General features: G+C 34.2%; 1 protein-coding gene across 2 annotated transcripts in view; it reads left to right on the top strand.

Moving 5' to 3' along the window:
• Positions 1-16065, top strand: part of BMPR2 (bone morphogenetic protein receptor type 2) — a 198552-nt gene that overhangs the window by 134862 nt on the left and 47625 nt on the right. The gene's annotated exons all lie outside the window — the stretch shown is intronic.

Here is a 16065-nt window from a genome sequence, read left to right on the forward strand (position 1 = left end):
AGGAAATTGACATTTTCGTTTTCTTTATATAGATTAAAATACACTGAAAAAGTGCTAAAAGTATCTATAAGGCATATTATAAATTCTGGAAATTGTGTTACTGAGTTCTGGTCTTTATGATATGTATATATCCTTGATATTATAATAATAAAAAGGCATCTTATTAGAAGTTGAGAACCATTCTCTTCAACTGCTTTTTTAAAATGATGGTAAAATACACATAACATAAAATTGATCTTCTTAACCATTTTTAAGTGTACAGTTCAGTAATACTCAGTACATTCATATTGTTGTACAACCAATATCCAGAACTCTTTTCATCCTGTAAAACTGAGGCTCACATAAGGTAAATAAAATGTTACTCTTTGGGGAGTATTACGTATCTTAACGCCACAAAACAACTGAAGTGCTATGTTTTGAATAAACAAATATATTTAGTCTTTTCAATGTTAAAAATTCATTCTGTAGCTAATAATGCAATTATAGGCATTACTTGTAGACTCTTGTTTGGATGTTAATATGGCTATAGTTGTAAGGACAACATGGGCAGAACCAGAAAAAAATTTATCCTAAACCATTCCAAAGGTCTAGTTTTATTTATGTTTAAAGATTTTATTTATTTATTCATGAGAGATACAGAGAGAGAGAGAGAGTCAGAGACATAAGCAAAGGGAGAATCAGGCTCTTTGCAAGGAAACTGATGTGGAACTTCATCCCGGTCCGCGGGATCATGGCCTGAGCTGAAGGCAAACACTCAATTGCTGAGCCACCCAGGTGTCCCTAAAGGTCTAGGTTTAGATTAAAAGTTGTATATATTTATGGACATCTCTGGAAAATGTTACATGGCCAATACTAGCTATATTCGTATCTATCAGCTATTGGCAATAATATTTCATCAATAAGCTACCTTTAAGCTCAGTGACTTTAAGAGTAAGCATTTATTCTCATGATCATAGGCCTGTAGATCAGCTGGAATTTGCCTGATACAGGCTACTCCACTCCAGGCTGCAGAGTCAGCTCAGGTCTTCTCTGTCTGGGGCTCAGGATCAATAGTAGCATCTACTCAGAATAAGTTCTTCTCATACTGGATTATTTGATCACAGGAAATACAAACACCAGTAAAAAAGAGTTACTTTCAAAATTTAAAAGGCAGATTTCTTTTAGCATCTACATATTTAGTACCAACCAACATATTTGTATGTTAAAAAGCTCACTTTTTTTTTTTTTTAAGATTTTATTTACTTATTCATGAGAGACAGAGAGAGAAAGAGCGAGGCAGAGAGAGAAGCAGACTCCATGGAGGAAGCCCAATGTGGGACTCGATCATGGGACCCTGGGACCATGTCCTGAGCCAAAGGCAGACACTCAACCGCTGAGCCACCCAGGCGTCCCAGTGCTCACTTCTTTAAAAATAGTTATATATTACAATGGATATCCAAAATGTACCACAAATGCTATAAATCAAAATTATGTCTCATTTGGTTAGTATTTATTAATTATTATTATTATTATTTAAGATTTTATTTATTAATGAGAGACACACACAGAGAGGCAGAGACATAGGCAGAGGGAGAAGGAGGCTCCCTGCAGGGAGCCCAATACAGGACCTGATCCCTGGATCCCAGGATCATGTCCCCAGCCAAAGGCAGGCACTCAGCCATTGAGCCACCCAGGCGCCCCTCTGCTAGCTTTTAATACAAATGTTTTAGTTATGTAATTTTTAACCTTGTTTAATATAACCTGTTATTGTAAAGATCAATAACTTATTTTTTGTTAAGTCAGTGATTTTAGTAGATAACGTTCGAAGTGTTGTATCTATCCAAAGGATTGGAGCTACCAAAGAGTCATTCCTTTAAAAAGCTTACTGTGGTTTGTTTTGCAATTTGATATAAACTAGGAGATGATTTTTTTAAAAGATTTTATTTATTCATTCGAAAGAGAAAGCACAAGCAGGGGTAGTGACAGGCAGAGGGAGAGGGAGAAGCATGCTCCCCACTGAACAGAGAACCAGACACAGGGCTTGATGCCAGGACCCTGGGATCATGACCTGACCCATCCACCCACCCCCTAAGAGATTTTTTTTTAAAACTAAATTGCTTTTATCTTACCTTTATCACATAGAGATCATAAGATAACTAAGGCTTTTTGTCTGTTTTTGTTTGAAAAGCAAGATAGCATTGGACTAAAAATAGAACTTCCTGCATTGTTCAGAATGTCACCAGTGCTTCTAAGCAGGACATATGGGTGCCTTTAAGACAGATAGGTTTGCTGACAAGAATATATAAATGGACAAAGGAACATAAAAGATAAAGAAAGGTAAAAAGAGAGATTGGAAAAAGAAGCGCCTGTGTTGGAGAAAGATAACAGTACCAGTAAGAATTACTCTAACTCCCCTTGGCCTTACCAGTGCCCTCAGTATTTTGTCACTTTACTTCCTTATTCTCACTATCTAATGAGTGGGGTTTAATAGGAATTGAACAAATATTTAGGGACAGTTTGAGTGAGAATATCAATAACGTTCTGATGGATATTCCTTTTACTGTCCTTTCATGGAAGACCAGATGTGCATGTTTAGAAGCTCCTTTTTAAAGAATTGTCAAATAAGCTACCATAAATGCTTTGAAGGTAGGGGATAAGGGAAATCTGAGAACAATGGAAATGAATTAAGGATTTCACTGGTTTTAGATATGTATTAAGAATGGTCTTGTAAAAAAAAAAAAAAAAAAAAAAAAAAAAAGAATGGTCTTGTAAACAGCGCTAATTTCATAAAGCCTTGCCCAATAAAGCATATTTTCCTCCATCCTATCTCTCAATCTCAAAGCTTTTCTTTCTGCTCTGTTCCTACCCTAGTGCATCTTTTACTAACTCTGGCCTTCTTGGCTGCTAGCTATTGCCTCTGCTACCAAAACATTAGGAATAGCAAAAGAATATGCAGTTTTTCATTTGTCTACTTAATATTTTTTGCTTGCCAACAAAATTGAATACTTTTAAAGTACTAAATATAACCGAAAAACCAAATGTTTACATTTGTGGAGTTTCTATGAGCCTAGTAGGAATTACCTACATTGATCTTTTAATTATCATAAGTCCTAGACTCATTGCAAGGAAAAATAACTGCATTTGTTGTATAGAAAAGCAACTCTAAATTAATTTCATGTGCACACAACAGCATGGTTAAATCCTCAAAATATATTATTGAAAACAAGAAGCAAGGCATAAAAATTCAAAAATAGGCATTAAAAAACCCCAAACCTAAACATACAGAGAATATAATACTATAAAGCAGGGCAAGGAAACGATCACCACAAAAGTCAGGATAGTGCCTATTACTGGGGAGGAAAAAGGCTGTTACTGATCAAGATGGAGCCGGTAGGCGATTTTTAGGATCTAAATAGTCTGTTTCTTGGCGTAGCTACATGAGTGTTTACGTCCTAATAATTCACTAAACTGTATGTTTGCATTATAAACACTGTTGTGCATATGGGATTTATTTTATATTAAGAATGGTCTAAAAGATAGGAAAAAATTATGAGAAAAACTAGAAAATAGGAATTTAATAGAAAAAGCTAATTTTCTCTACACATCTATATTGCTTTCCTTGTAAGTTTGAGCACCTTACTATCATAATTGAAAGAACATTAAACGGAGGCAGTTGTCTGTACAATGTAACTCATATTTTGTTTTCTAGTAATAAGCAAATGACTGGAAGATATAATTTCCACTTTAAACTCATATTATTCCATGTTTTTTTCTGAGAACAAGGGTCTTTGGTATGAATTCTGGATTTAGAAGATCTGTCTATAAATAATAGATGAGAAAATTGAGTAGGGATCTCTGAGTGATTCATCTCTGGTTTGATTCTATATTGTGGATTTTAACTAACTGAGCCACCCAGGCACCCCTGTATTATGAGATTTTAATATTTGTTTTTGTTTTATTTTATATGAGGAATATTGCAGTAGTTAGATTTCCATTTTTCTTGTCATTTTAGGCTCAAATTAACACTTCTTACTCAATTAGGTTATCAGTGCTTTCTGTGAGAAGTATTAAATTATTTTCCAAAGCTGTTGCATGGAATAACCACCTTTTTGTTTTATCATATCTCTGTATAAAGCTAAAAAATAAAATCTTGACAGAATATAGACGATTAGGTCTGGTAGAATTATATAAAAATATTTTGAGAGCATATTTAATGGTATTTTCTTTATATAATCTGGTAGGTATTTTTATTGTAGCATAGTGTAGAGATTAATCTTTATCTTCTATTTTCTTGTATTTACTAAAAATTATTAAAATGTATTTACCTAAATGTTTTTTTCCTTCTATTATTTAATGGCTTTATTCTAATGAAATATAATTAATTTTGTTAGTTTTAGTTCATTCTTTAATGAAAGAAATAAATGCTAACAGTGTCTTCTAACCACAAAACAGCTCTCTTAAAGAAATTAGAATTATAAATACAAAGCTAAAAGTTAAAAAAAAAAACAAAGCTAAAAGTTAAGAAGGATAGGCATTGAAAGTCTTTCCTCTGTTTTCTTGTCAGTCCCCTCCCCCAACCTTTTTTTGGTTTAACTCAGATTGTTTGTCTTTCTTTCCTTTAGTTTTCCACTATTCCTTTTATAATTCAGCCATAAAATTCCTGAACTCAGCAGAGCACGAACTCTTTTGTTTATTGTTGTTATTTATTGTGTTTCTTACAAACAAGGTTTATTCAAGTGATTAACAAGGCAAGTTAAATTTTTTTTTTTTGGCAAGTTAAATTGAAAGCAGTCCTAAATATTCAGTATTACATACCAATTTGAAAACAAAACAAAACAAAACAAGAAATCTGCCTCCTCTCAATTTGTTTTTTTAGACATTCAACATAAACATTAATCTGATTATGATTACTGTATAGTTGCAATTCCAAACATATTAATTAAAGTAAGTCAACAGTGTTTATTCTTTGTAAAAATATTTGTTCAAAACATTGATCTGCACAGTATATCATCATTACAGAAATGATATTTAGGAATCTGAATTATTTTGCTAAGGAATTCATTTAACTCTGATCACATCAATTATTTTTATTTTAAATGTTTTTCTTTGCTTTTATGAATAAGTACATTGCTCTTAAAAAAATGTTTTTAAAGGTAATCCCTAATTTGCCTTTCCACACAGTTGTAAAAGATTAAGGAGCCAACAAAACCACCAGTGTGTTATATTTAAGATTTCCTTTGTTGCTGCTGCACATGCAACAATGTTGTTCTTTCTTTGACACAGACCCAGACAAAGGCTGAGTGTAGCAAGGAAGCAGACAGCACGCCTCCAGTAGTGGCCCCTGCCTGGCTCCAGGATTTGTAAACAGAAACATCCCAGGCTCCAATGAGGCAGACAGTGGCTCCCTGTCTGTTTTGCATTCAGGAAGCACTTGCTTGCATAAACTCAGCCATTGCACACATACATAGCAGTGTTTACATTTGGCTGAGTATTTAATTGAGAAAGCTAATAGGAGGAAGAGGGTTTATTAGAGCTAGGGGAATAAGACAATTTCAGGTATAGCATAAACTGTAGCATATATATTTAAGAGAAAAAAATTTTAAAGAAACAAAAAACAAAAGTTAGAGGAGTTTTCTGGTCAAAGACTTCTTTTATTGCACACATATGTGAATACACATTGGAATATTTTTCCTGGCAGTTTTCCAGGGATCTCATATTTTTAGACCATATAACATATCCTGGAAACCTTTTTATTTGAAATAGTTGACCATTAACATGGTTTTTAACATGTTTAAAAATCTATTTTAACACTTTTTTAATCATCACTATTATGTAAATTAATTTCTATTTCAGATTTTGAATTAATGAATATTTTTATGTGAAAGCTATGTTGCATTTTCTTTTGTAAATTTAAGAATAAAAGCAAAGAGATGTTGAGCATTAAAAAAAAAATTAAAAGACTCATACAGAATTTTAGGATGAGAAAGACCTTAAAGTTTACCTAGTATAATCACTTTTTATTTTTATTTTTTTAATCACTTTTAAAAAACTAGTTTAAAAAAAAAAAAAAACTAGTTTAATTCATTTTAATAACAAACTCACAGGAAGAGCACAGAAGACAAACAACATTAAAAATATGCACTTACTTGTATGTAGGACAACTCAGAAAAGTATAGTGAATGGATGGAATCTATGATAAAAATGCTATAAACACCACTTAGTTGCTGTCAATAAGAAATTTACTTGTTCTTTAAAAATCCAAATGCTGGCACCATCTAGAAACACTTGCAGGTTTATTTATAATTGTTACAAAGTTAAACTGCTGAAACGTGTTCACTAAAACATTTTGACTTACGTGTTAATGCATTCTGTCCCCTCATTTATATTAAAAATTTACATATAAATGAAAATAGAAAAACCACAGTATCTGATTTCTGTTCCTTACTTTTTGACTCTGAATTACATACTTAGGTGGGTACCTTTTGACCTTATGGGGGGAAAGTGTCTAACAGAACTACCAATAACAGGAAGAAAGGGGGGGGGGAGTGGATTTTTGTTGTTTGTGAAGATAAAATGTTTCCTGTCACAGTGGATTCTCCACACATGTGGCATGCTACTTTGGCATAATTGTTACACATTTGGCATGTATAGCACACAGGTTGGGGTCTTCAGAAAAGACCTTCCAGATACTGCAAAGCACCAGTAACTGCACTCTGGAAGTGCAGATCTCTTTTGATATTGATATCCTGCACAATTTCCCACACTAAATGCTGGAAAGGAGGATTAGGAATCAGAATTTCAATGGAATTCTGATAACATCTAATTTCATGAACTATTATAGTACTAGAGCTGTAACAATGAGATTTCTTCAGTAATAAGCAGCCCAGGTAGATGCTCCAGAATTTTTGTATTAAAACTCATATAAAAAAAAACTCATATAATTTTTTAGAAAAATATCTTAGTTTTTTAAGACTGTTTTCTTATACTTTACATTCCTTTATAACAAGTTAGTCCAGATTATAAAAAACATCAAGTCAAGTACACGGACAACATGAAAAAGAGCAGACAAAGGATGATATGGAAAAATTAGAAATAAGATGCAATTCTTTAGAAAACCTCAGTGGTCTGAGAATCCCTAATAGGTTCTGAGAGTTATCACTATAGACTAATTGATATTCAAAATTATACCTAGTCATGTAAAAAGAAATTTTGTTTATAGATCTACTTTAAGAAGGAAGGAAAAATGTACATTGTCTTTTTCAGAGCATTTTACATAAAATGTTTCAAGTTTTAAAATGTACTTAATTACAAATACTCATTGGCCTCTTTTCCAGCAATTTTGCATCTTTACTAATCATTTTTCAGTGACGCCTGCAGGGGAAATTGTCCCCTTTTGGGGGTTGGGTGGAGATAATGAGCTTAGTTTTGAGTATGTGTTTATATATCTCTAAAATAATAGGAAGAAAAGTATATTTGTCAAAGAATCTGGATATGTACATAAATTAATGCATTATTTAATCCACATATTAATAAATTAATCCATTTTGAATTTATTTTTGTTTATGGTATAAGAAAGTGGTCCAGTTTCATTCACTTGCTTGTCGCGGTCCAGTTTCCAACACCATTTGTTGACTATTTTTTTCCATTGGATATTCTTTCCTGCTTTGTTAAAGATTACCACCATAGAGTTGTGGTTCTGTTTTTGGGTTTTCTATTGTTTCATTGATCTATGTGTCTGTTTTTGTGCCAGTTCCATACTATCTTGATCACTACAGCTTTGTAATATAACTTGAAGTCCGGAATTGTGATTCCTCCAGCTTTGCTTTTCTTTTTCAAGATTGCTTTGGCTATTCGAGGTCTTTTGTGGTCTATAAAATTTTAGGATTGTTTATTCTAGCTCCATTGAAAATGCTTGTGGTATTTTGATAGGGATTGCATTAAATGTGTAGATTACTTTGGGTAGTATAGGCATTTTTTTTAAAGATTTTTATTTATTTATTCATGAGAGACAGAGAGAGAGGCAGAGACACAGGCAGAGGGAGAAGCAGGCCCCATGACAGAGACCGATGTGGGACTTGATCCCAGGTCTCCAGGATCACGCCCTGGGCTGCAGGCAGCGCTAAACCTTTAGTAATCTTATCTTTTAGTATTTTGGAATAAGGACGTAGCAGAGGATAATAGTTTATCTTCTGGGTAAACCTCCTGGCCATTTAATACAAAGTAGGACTCAAAGGTGACAATGTGAAATTGCTGTGAAGTTGGTGAGATGCCTGTGGCATGTTTATATTTTGTAGACAAAGGAAAATAGGTTGAAACTATCATTTTGTTATGCAGTTTGTTGGCATAGAGTTAAAGAAGGATTTTTGTTTCTTTAGTAAATCTTATGTTATCAGATACTAGAATTTCTAAACTCAGACTTTAAGGGAAGCTGAGACACCAAAAGTACAATGTTAGAGGATAATTCTTTGCTTTTTTAATTTTAATTTTTTTATTTGAGTATAATTCACACACAATGTTATATTAGTTTCAGGTGTTCAACATAGTGATTTAGATAACTCTTCTTTGATAGCAAAACAGGCACATCTGTATCCCACTAATAAAAAGGACAACATATGCACAAAAACTGGTACTACACTGTGAATCCTTAGAGAGCAAAAGGTAAGCTCTTTTAAAATGATAGTTGTTGGGTTTTTTCTGCCTAGAATAAAAATAGTGCATATTAATTGTAGAAAATTTAGAAAATACATTTATAAAAATTGCTCAAAATCTTTGTTAATATTTTAGTGCATTTCCTTTTAGTCTTTTTCTGTGCATAAGTATTTTATTGTAAGACATCATATAAAACATAACTTACCATAAAATATTGAACCCATATCAAAAAAGAAAACATTCTAGATGACACCTGTGTTGTATCTTTTCTAAACACAACTCGATTTAATTCCTAAGGAGAGCTATAATTCTGACTCTTTTTTTTTTTAATTTTTTTTTAAAATTTATTTTATGATAGTCACAGAGAGAGAGAGAATGGCAGAGACATAGGCAGAGGGAGAAGCAGGCTCCATGCACCGGGAGCCCGACGTGGGATTCGATCCCGGGTCTCCAGGATCGCGCCCTGGGCCAAAGGCAGGCGCCAAACCGCTGCGCCACCCAGGGATCCCTATAATTCTGACTCTTAAGATAACCATTTCCTCGTTTTTCTTTATAGCTTTTCTATTTTCTAATATATACCCAAGTTTAATGTAGTGTTTAATTGTTCCAGTTTTTGAACTTCATATATCAATTAAATCAGAGCATGTTCTTTGGTATCTTGCTTCCTTCACACAATGTGATGTTTTAAAAATTTGTGCTATTGAGTGAAGCTATAGTTCTTCTGGCATTTGTTTGTTTGTCTTTTTAAAAGTGTAGTGAATGCAAGTCACTTCCATTGCTGTGTAGTATTCTGTTGTATGGCTATACCTCAGTTTACTTTAACATTCTCCTGTTGATAAATATTTGGGTTGCTTCTAATTTTTGTATACTATGACTGATTCCGTTATAAACATTCTTGAACATATGTCCTGGTTCACATGTGTGTGAAATTCTCCAAAGTATATAACTAGGAGTAGATTTGCTTGATCATTGTGTATATGTATCTTCAACTATAATAAATAAAGCTAAACTATTTCCAAAGAAGTACCAATTTGGACTACAAGCAAGAGTATATGAAAGTTCTCTTTGCCAACACTTTTGTTCATAATAATTTTTCATGGAGTTTAAAAAAGGGATTAAAAATATAAGACATCACTACCAAATAATCAAGAAGGTAGGAAAAATATTCTGATGCCTTTCTGTTGCCCAGAAAACAATAGGCAAGGGCAAATTGTCTAAAATAAGATCATAAAAATAAACACAAGGATATCACTAATTATCTTAAATGTAAATGGATTAAGCACTGCAGTTAAAAACCAAAGATATTTGGATTAATTTTAAAACACAAACATGTACATGCAAAATAATGGAGTTGATCCTGTACCTCACACCATATACAAAAATTAACTAAAAATGGATCAGTAACCTAAATATAAAAGTTAAAACCGTAGAGCTTTTAGAAGAAAACATGGGGTATATCTTCATAGCCTAGGATTTAGCAGTGAATTCTTAAATACAGATCCCAGAAGTGTGAGATTATATAACCTGAGCCGAAGGCAGACACTTGACCAACTGAGCCACCAAGTGCCCCTCCACTATATTTTTAACACATTTATCATAGTTATTTAAGCCTCTGATATTTTCATCATCAGTGATTGTTTCTGTTGGTGACTCCTTTTTGGCATTGAACTATATTTTCTTCTTTACATCTTTTGACTTTTGGTTGAATAATGAACATTGCAGATAAAAGAAAAGTAGAGTCTAAAATAAATATTATTTATGTCCCCCAGCAAGAACAAGAGGAAGAGAGAGGCCCTCAGCTGTTGGGGAGTCCCTGCCCCAACTTAATCCCCCAACACACTGAGAATCTCCTGACCTCCAATTTACATCCTAGACCCCGAGGAAGGGGAGGGGCTTGGGGAGCCCTACCTTGTCATGTACCATCAATAAAGTATACTGTACCCCCCCCCAAAAAAAAGTATTATTTATGTCCAGAAAAGGATAAAAGGATACTTCCTATTTTTTCAAGCTATTACCAGGTAGGGCTAAATGAACATAGTCTGTTAACTGAGCTGTATATTTGGGCTTTGTTTTTGCTTCAGTTTGATGCATTTTTTAATAGGTTTCAAATGATTTGAGGGCAAGATTAACCTTCACCTCAGTATGGTTTGAGATATCAGTGCTTATAGGATTTCTCTTAGTTCTCCTTCTTTGCCTTCAGCCTTTGCTGGCACTTCTAGAAAGAGCTCTCTCAACTTTACTAATCCTTGCCCAGTTGCAGGTGGACACTGTCTTGTAATCAGTGAAAGCCTGCCCAGAAAGTTTGCTTCAGCTCTCTTGCCCTATTCTCAGACTTTAGCAGGCCTTTTGTACCTACACTTTAGAGGGTTCTATCAGTTCTCATGTCCTGCCTCTAATTCATACTTGTGAGTACTTGGTAAAGAAAGGCCTGTAGAAAAGAGTTGGTAGGTGACTGCAAGCTCTTTTTGTATTCACAGCCCCTAGATATTTCTAGCTGTCATGCTATCCAGTACTCTTATGCTTTAAGAATTTGTTAAATGTTTGGCTGTTTCTTCTTACTCACCTCTATGGACGGTGTCTTCTACTTAACTACTGTCACCAAGGATAAAGGCATTTTTAGGTCTCTTCTCTCTTAGAAAGGGATTGTTACATATTAGTTTTTAATACATTGGTTTCTTTGTGTCCTTTGCTCTTAATGAACTTTAAAGAAAAGGCTAGGATTTTGTGGGTTTCCTAGGTGTCTTGGGTTATTATTAGGGTGGCAATAAAATTTGCTTGCATCTCTTTATATCGTAAGCTGAAATGGAAGTAACTTTTTTCACATTTTTTAAAAAACATTTTATGTGTTTATTTGAGAGAGAGAGAGAGAGAGAGAGAGAGATAGCAAGAGAGATCACAAGCTGGGGAGAGGGACAGAGGGAGAGGGAGAAGCAGGCTCCCTGCTGAACTGGGAGCCCAACATGGGGCCTGATCCCAGAGCCCTGGGATCATGACCTGAGCCAAAGGTTGACACTTAATTGACTGAGGCACCCAGGCACCCCTACCTTTTTTTCACATTTTAACATATCTAATGTGATGCATCATTTATTTCATCTTATTTAAACAGCCATCAATCAAAAGACTTACTATTGCTTTTCCTACCACTAAGAAAAACATTATCTCAAATAATTGTAAAATGATATCAACGTGTGAAGCATCCCAACTTAAGAGATTTTTAGATGACGGCAGTGTGCATATTAAAATTGATTAAATATGATGCTTGTCATCTGCACACACATGAACTTGATTGTTAGACTATCTACTGAACAAACAGCCCCTCAATGTTTCTGTCAACAGACCATTTGAGAAAATCATAGGAGTTCTGTCATTTGAAAACTATATTGGATGGCAAAATATTGATGTTGCTAAGATATAGTGTTAGATATTTGAAGATTATGTACTTTCTACTTTTTAGTAGGAAGTTTTTATAATAAAAAGATTAAAAATAAAACAATCTCCCATTGGCACTTTTTGGTATGATCAAAAAAGCTTATACATTGGCAGGCTTAGTCTGTAGATCATGGGATTCTTTTTTGGGGGGAGGGACTTTTGATCTTTAAGATTCAAACCTCATGTAGGGTGTAGAGCTTACAAACACACAAAGAAAGAGAGAGTGGGGGAGAGAGGGAGGGGAGAAGGAAGGAAGGAAAGGAAGGAAGGAAGGAAGGAAGGAAGGAAGGAAGGAAGGAAGGAAAAGAGAAAAGAGAAAAGAGAAAAAAGGGATGCCTGGGTGGCTCAGCAGTTCAGCGTCTGCCTTTGGCTCAGAGTGTGATCCCGGAGTCCTGGGATCAAGTCCCACATCAGGCTCCCTACATGGAGCCTACTTCTCCCTCTGCCTGTGTCTCTTCCTCTCTCTCTGTGTCTCTCCTGAATAAATAAATAAAATCTTTTAAAATAGAGAAGAAAAGAATGTGCGTGCATTAAAATTTTCAGAATGGGTGTCAGTCCCAGGGAAGAAAATTCCAAAGATGATAGTGGAAAGCACTCTTTTAAGAAATGTTATATTCTTCTTCTCAATTATGTTTTTAATGGCACAAAAGAAAGAATGCGTGTAGAGTCATTGTATTGCCCACTTGAAACTAATATATGTCATTTATATCTAAATTAAAAACGAAAGAAATGTATGGAAAACAGAACATAGATGTTAGCTTCAAAAAGAGATTCAGAAAAATCAAAGTTTTAGGGATACCTAGGCCAATTTATTTTTATTCTCTTTTTAAAGTTCACATAAACCTATTTTGAAAAAGCTATGACTAGGTAATCTAAAGGAGTTGTTTCAGTAAGTATAGTTTGAGATATAGTGTAAGCAGTATAATTTTTAATACAGTATTTCTTTTTTCTGAATAAAAAAATATCAGTACCATATAGTTCATATTTGTAGTGTGTTAAGACACTACTCTTCTTCATAGACTTTAAAAAGCATCTGTTGCTTAAATCAGTGCCTTTCTTAAATCAAACTTTTTAAAATAGGAACATTTCTGGAAACTTTACTATTTATATTTATTATCACATAATTTTAATCTTTTTTCCAGAAGTTTTGGTAATGCTAAAATCACTATCTGTTAACAAGAAAAATAGAACAACAGGTGCTTTCATTCATTGCTAGTAGGAATCAAACAGTATGACCAATTTGGAAGATAGTTTGACAGTTTTTTTTTTACAGAGCTGAGCATAGACTTACCATACAACTCAGCAGTCCTGCTCCTCGCTATTTACCCAAATGAGTTGAAAACTTATGTCTATACAAAAATCTGTATAAAAATGTTTATAGCAACTTTATTCATAGTTGCCGAAATTGGAAGAAACCAAGTTGTCTTTCCATAGGTGAGTGGATAAACACTGGTACATCCATGCCATGAAATGTCATTCACTGATAAAAAACAGTTAACTATTCAGCCACAAAAAGACATGGAGTAATCTTATATGCGTATTGTTTAGTGAAAGAAACTAGTCTGAAAAGTCTGCATAGTGTATTATTTCAACTATATGACATTCTGGAAAAGGCAAAACTATAGGCACAGTACAAATATCAGTTGCCAGACAGGTGGGAGGTGGAGTGGGGAATGAATCGGTGCAGCACAGGACACTTTAGGTTAGCAAAATTATTTTGTATGATACTATAACCGTGAATACCTCTATTAAAACCCATAGAACTGTACAACACAAAGAGTGAAACATAATGTAAACTATGGGCTTCAGTTAATATATTGATAATGGTTCATCAATTGTAACAAATATGCCACTCTGTATCAATCTGTTCCAGCAGCTATGGGAGAGGAAAATATTTTTTCTCCTACCCTTCTAGGTTCTTGGCTGAGAGTGTCACATCCCCTGTACTCCCATAATAAAAAGACAGTGTAACAGGATAAAAATAGATTTAATAAAATGTATACTTCCTGCATACATGGGATACCCAGGAAAACTGGGTAAATCTTTGAAATGGCCTAAGTCACCACCCTAATTACTATCTCCAGCTAAGCCAACAGAAGGGGAGTGGAGAGGGAGTTTACTAGGAAAAGCACAGTAAACAAATGTTTGGTTGCTGAGCAGATTTAAATCAATGTCTTCTCTATTGATTACAGTTTCTAGAGTTTTAGTCATATTCTTCTTCCTAGTACACAGGAGACACCTTGTAACAAATGGAAATCTTCCTTATAAATTAAGTGTCTGTTACAAAAGGGTAACTTCTACTTGGTTTTCAGAGCTTCTTTGTCTCCTGTTTCTTAAAAAGAACCAGCTCATGATAGTCCTTATGCCAAAGAGGTATATTTTGGGGTATTATATTCTGCTACGCCCTCCCTTTTTTTTTTTTCAACAAAGGAGATCTTTCTCTTTTATTAGATTAAAAAACACAAAACCAGTAGGAACTGGAGGGAAAGAAATATAGAAAAGGGCTGGGCGAAGCTCAGAGCTGACCAAAGGGAGAAGCAGCGAGAGAAAGGGAAACATGAAGAGCCCCAATCAGGGCAGGAAAGAGGTTTCTAAGGATTAAACATCTCCTTATTTGATGAGATACAAAATTTGACCAAAATTGAATGGACGGTGTGGCTTAAACAACAGAAATTTATTTTCTCACAGTCCTAGCTAGAGGCTAGAAGTCCAAGATTATGTGGCAGCATGGTTGGGTTGTGTTGAGAACTTTCCTCCTGGCTTGCAGATGGTTGCCTTCTCACTGTTTCCCCCACAGAGTAGAGACAGAAAGCCCTCTGACAGTTTTTCTTCTAAGGGCATCAGTCCTATCATAAAGGCCCACACCCATGGCCTAATCTAAACTTAATCTAAACTTCATCCCAAAGGGCCGTCACAGTTCAGTCCATAGTAGATTTTGTTTATTCATTCCTCAGTTTATGAACATTCGTGTTGCTTCCATTTTGATTAGTGGTGCCATGAAAATTCCCATAGAAGTGTTTGTTTGAGTACTTGTTTTCAATTCTTTGGGGTATATGCCTAGGAATGGAATTACTAGGTATTATGATAATTCTATATTTAACTTTTTGAGGAATTTCCAGAATATTTTCTAAAGCAGATGTACCATTTACATTCCTATCAGCTATGTAAAAGAGTTCTAATTTCTCTATATTCTTGCCAACACTTTTAGTTTGTTTTAAATTATAGCCATCCTCGTGTATATGACATGATATCTCATGATAAAATGAGTTTTTATATGTAGCTTTCTTCCTGTAACCTATTTTGTATGTTAGAAGTAGGTACAATTGGGCAGCCCTGGTGGCTCAGCGGTTTAGCGCCGCCTTCAGCCCGGGGTATGATCCTGGAGACCTGGGATCGAGTCCCATGTCAGCCTCCCTACCTGGAGCCTGCTTCTCCCTCTGCCTATGTCTCTGCCTCTCTCTCTCTCTCTTTCTGTGTGTCTCTCATGAATGAATGAATGAATGAATGAATGAATGAATGAATAAATAAATCTTTAAAAAAAAGTAGGTACAATTATCATTATGTTGAAGTCTATTAAAATCCAATAAATGTACTGCAGATTAAAAGATTATTACATGTGTTGCTGAGTGCTAAGAAATATAAAAATGAGAAAACTAAAGATCAGAAAAGTCAAATAATTTGCTAGATACCAATGAGAGAGTGGTGTAGAGTCAAGACTTAAAACCAAATGTGATTCTAAAGACTTTTCTTAAATATTCTATTATTCTGCCTATGCTATTCCATGATATAGTTGATATTTCAATAATTAGCACAACCAACACGTGTTTCAGTGTTGAAAATCTATATAAAATCATTTGTATGAAAAAATCATTTGTATGATGAGAAATATATAGTTTTTATCAAAAATTTATTAATTTTTTAATTTCCTTTGATACAAAAACATTGATGATTTGAGTATATACTGATATAGCCTTTCTGTCAATATTTAACAAAATACTGAAAAAAAGG

Source organism: Vulpes lagopus, chromosome 22 (genome assembly GCF_018345385.1).
Source record: "Vulpes lagopus strain Blue_001 chromosome 22, ASM1834538v1, whole genome shotgun sequence".
NCBI lineage: Eukaryota > Metazoa > Chordata > Mammalia > Carnivora > Canidae > Vulpes > Vulpes lagopus.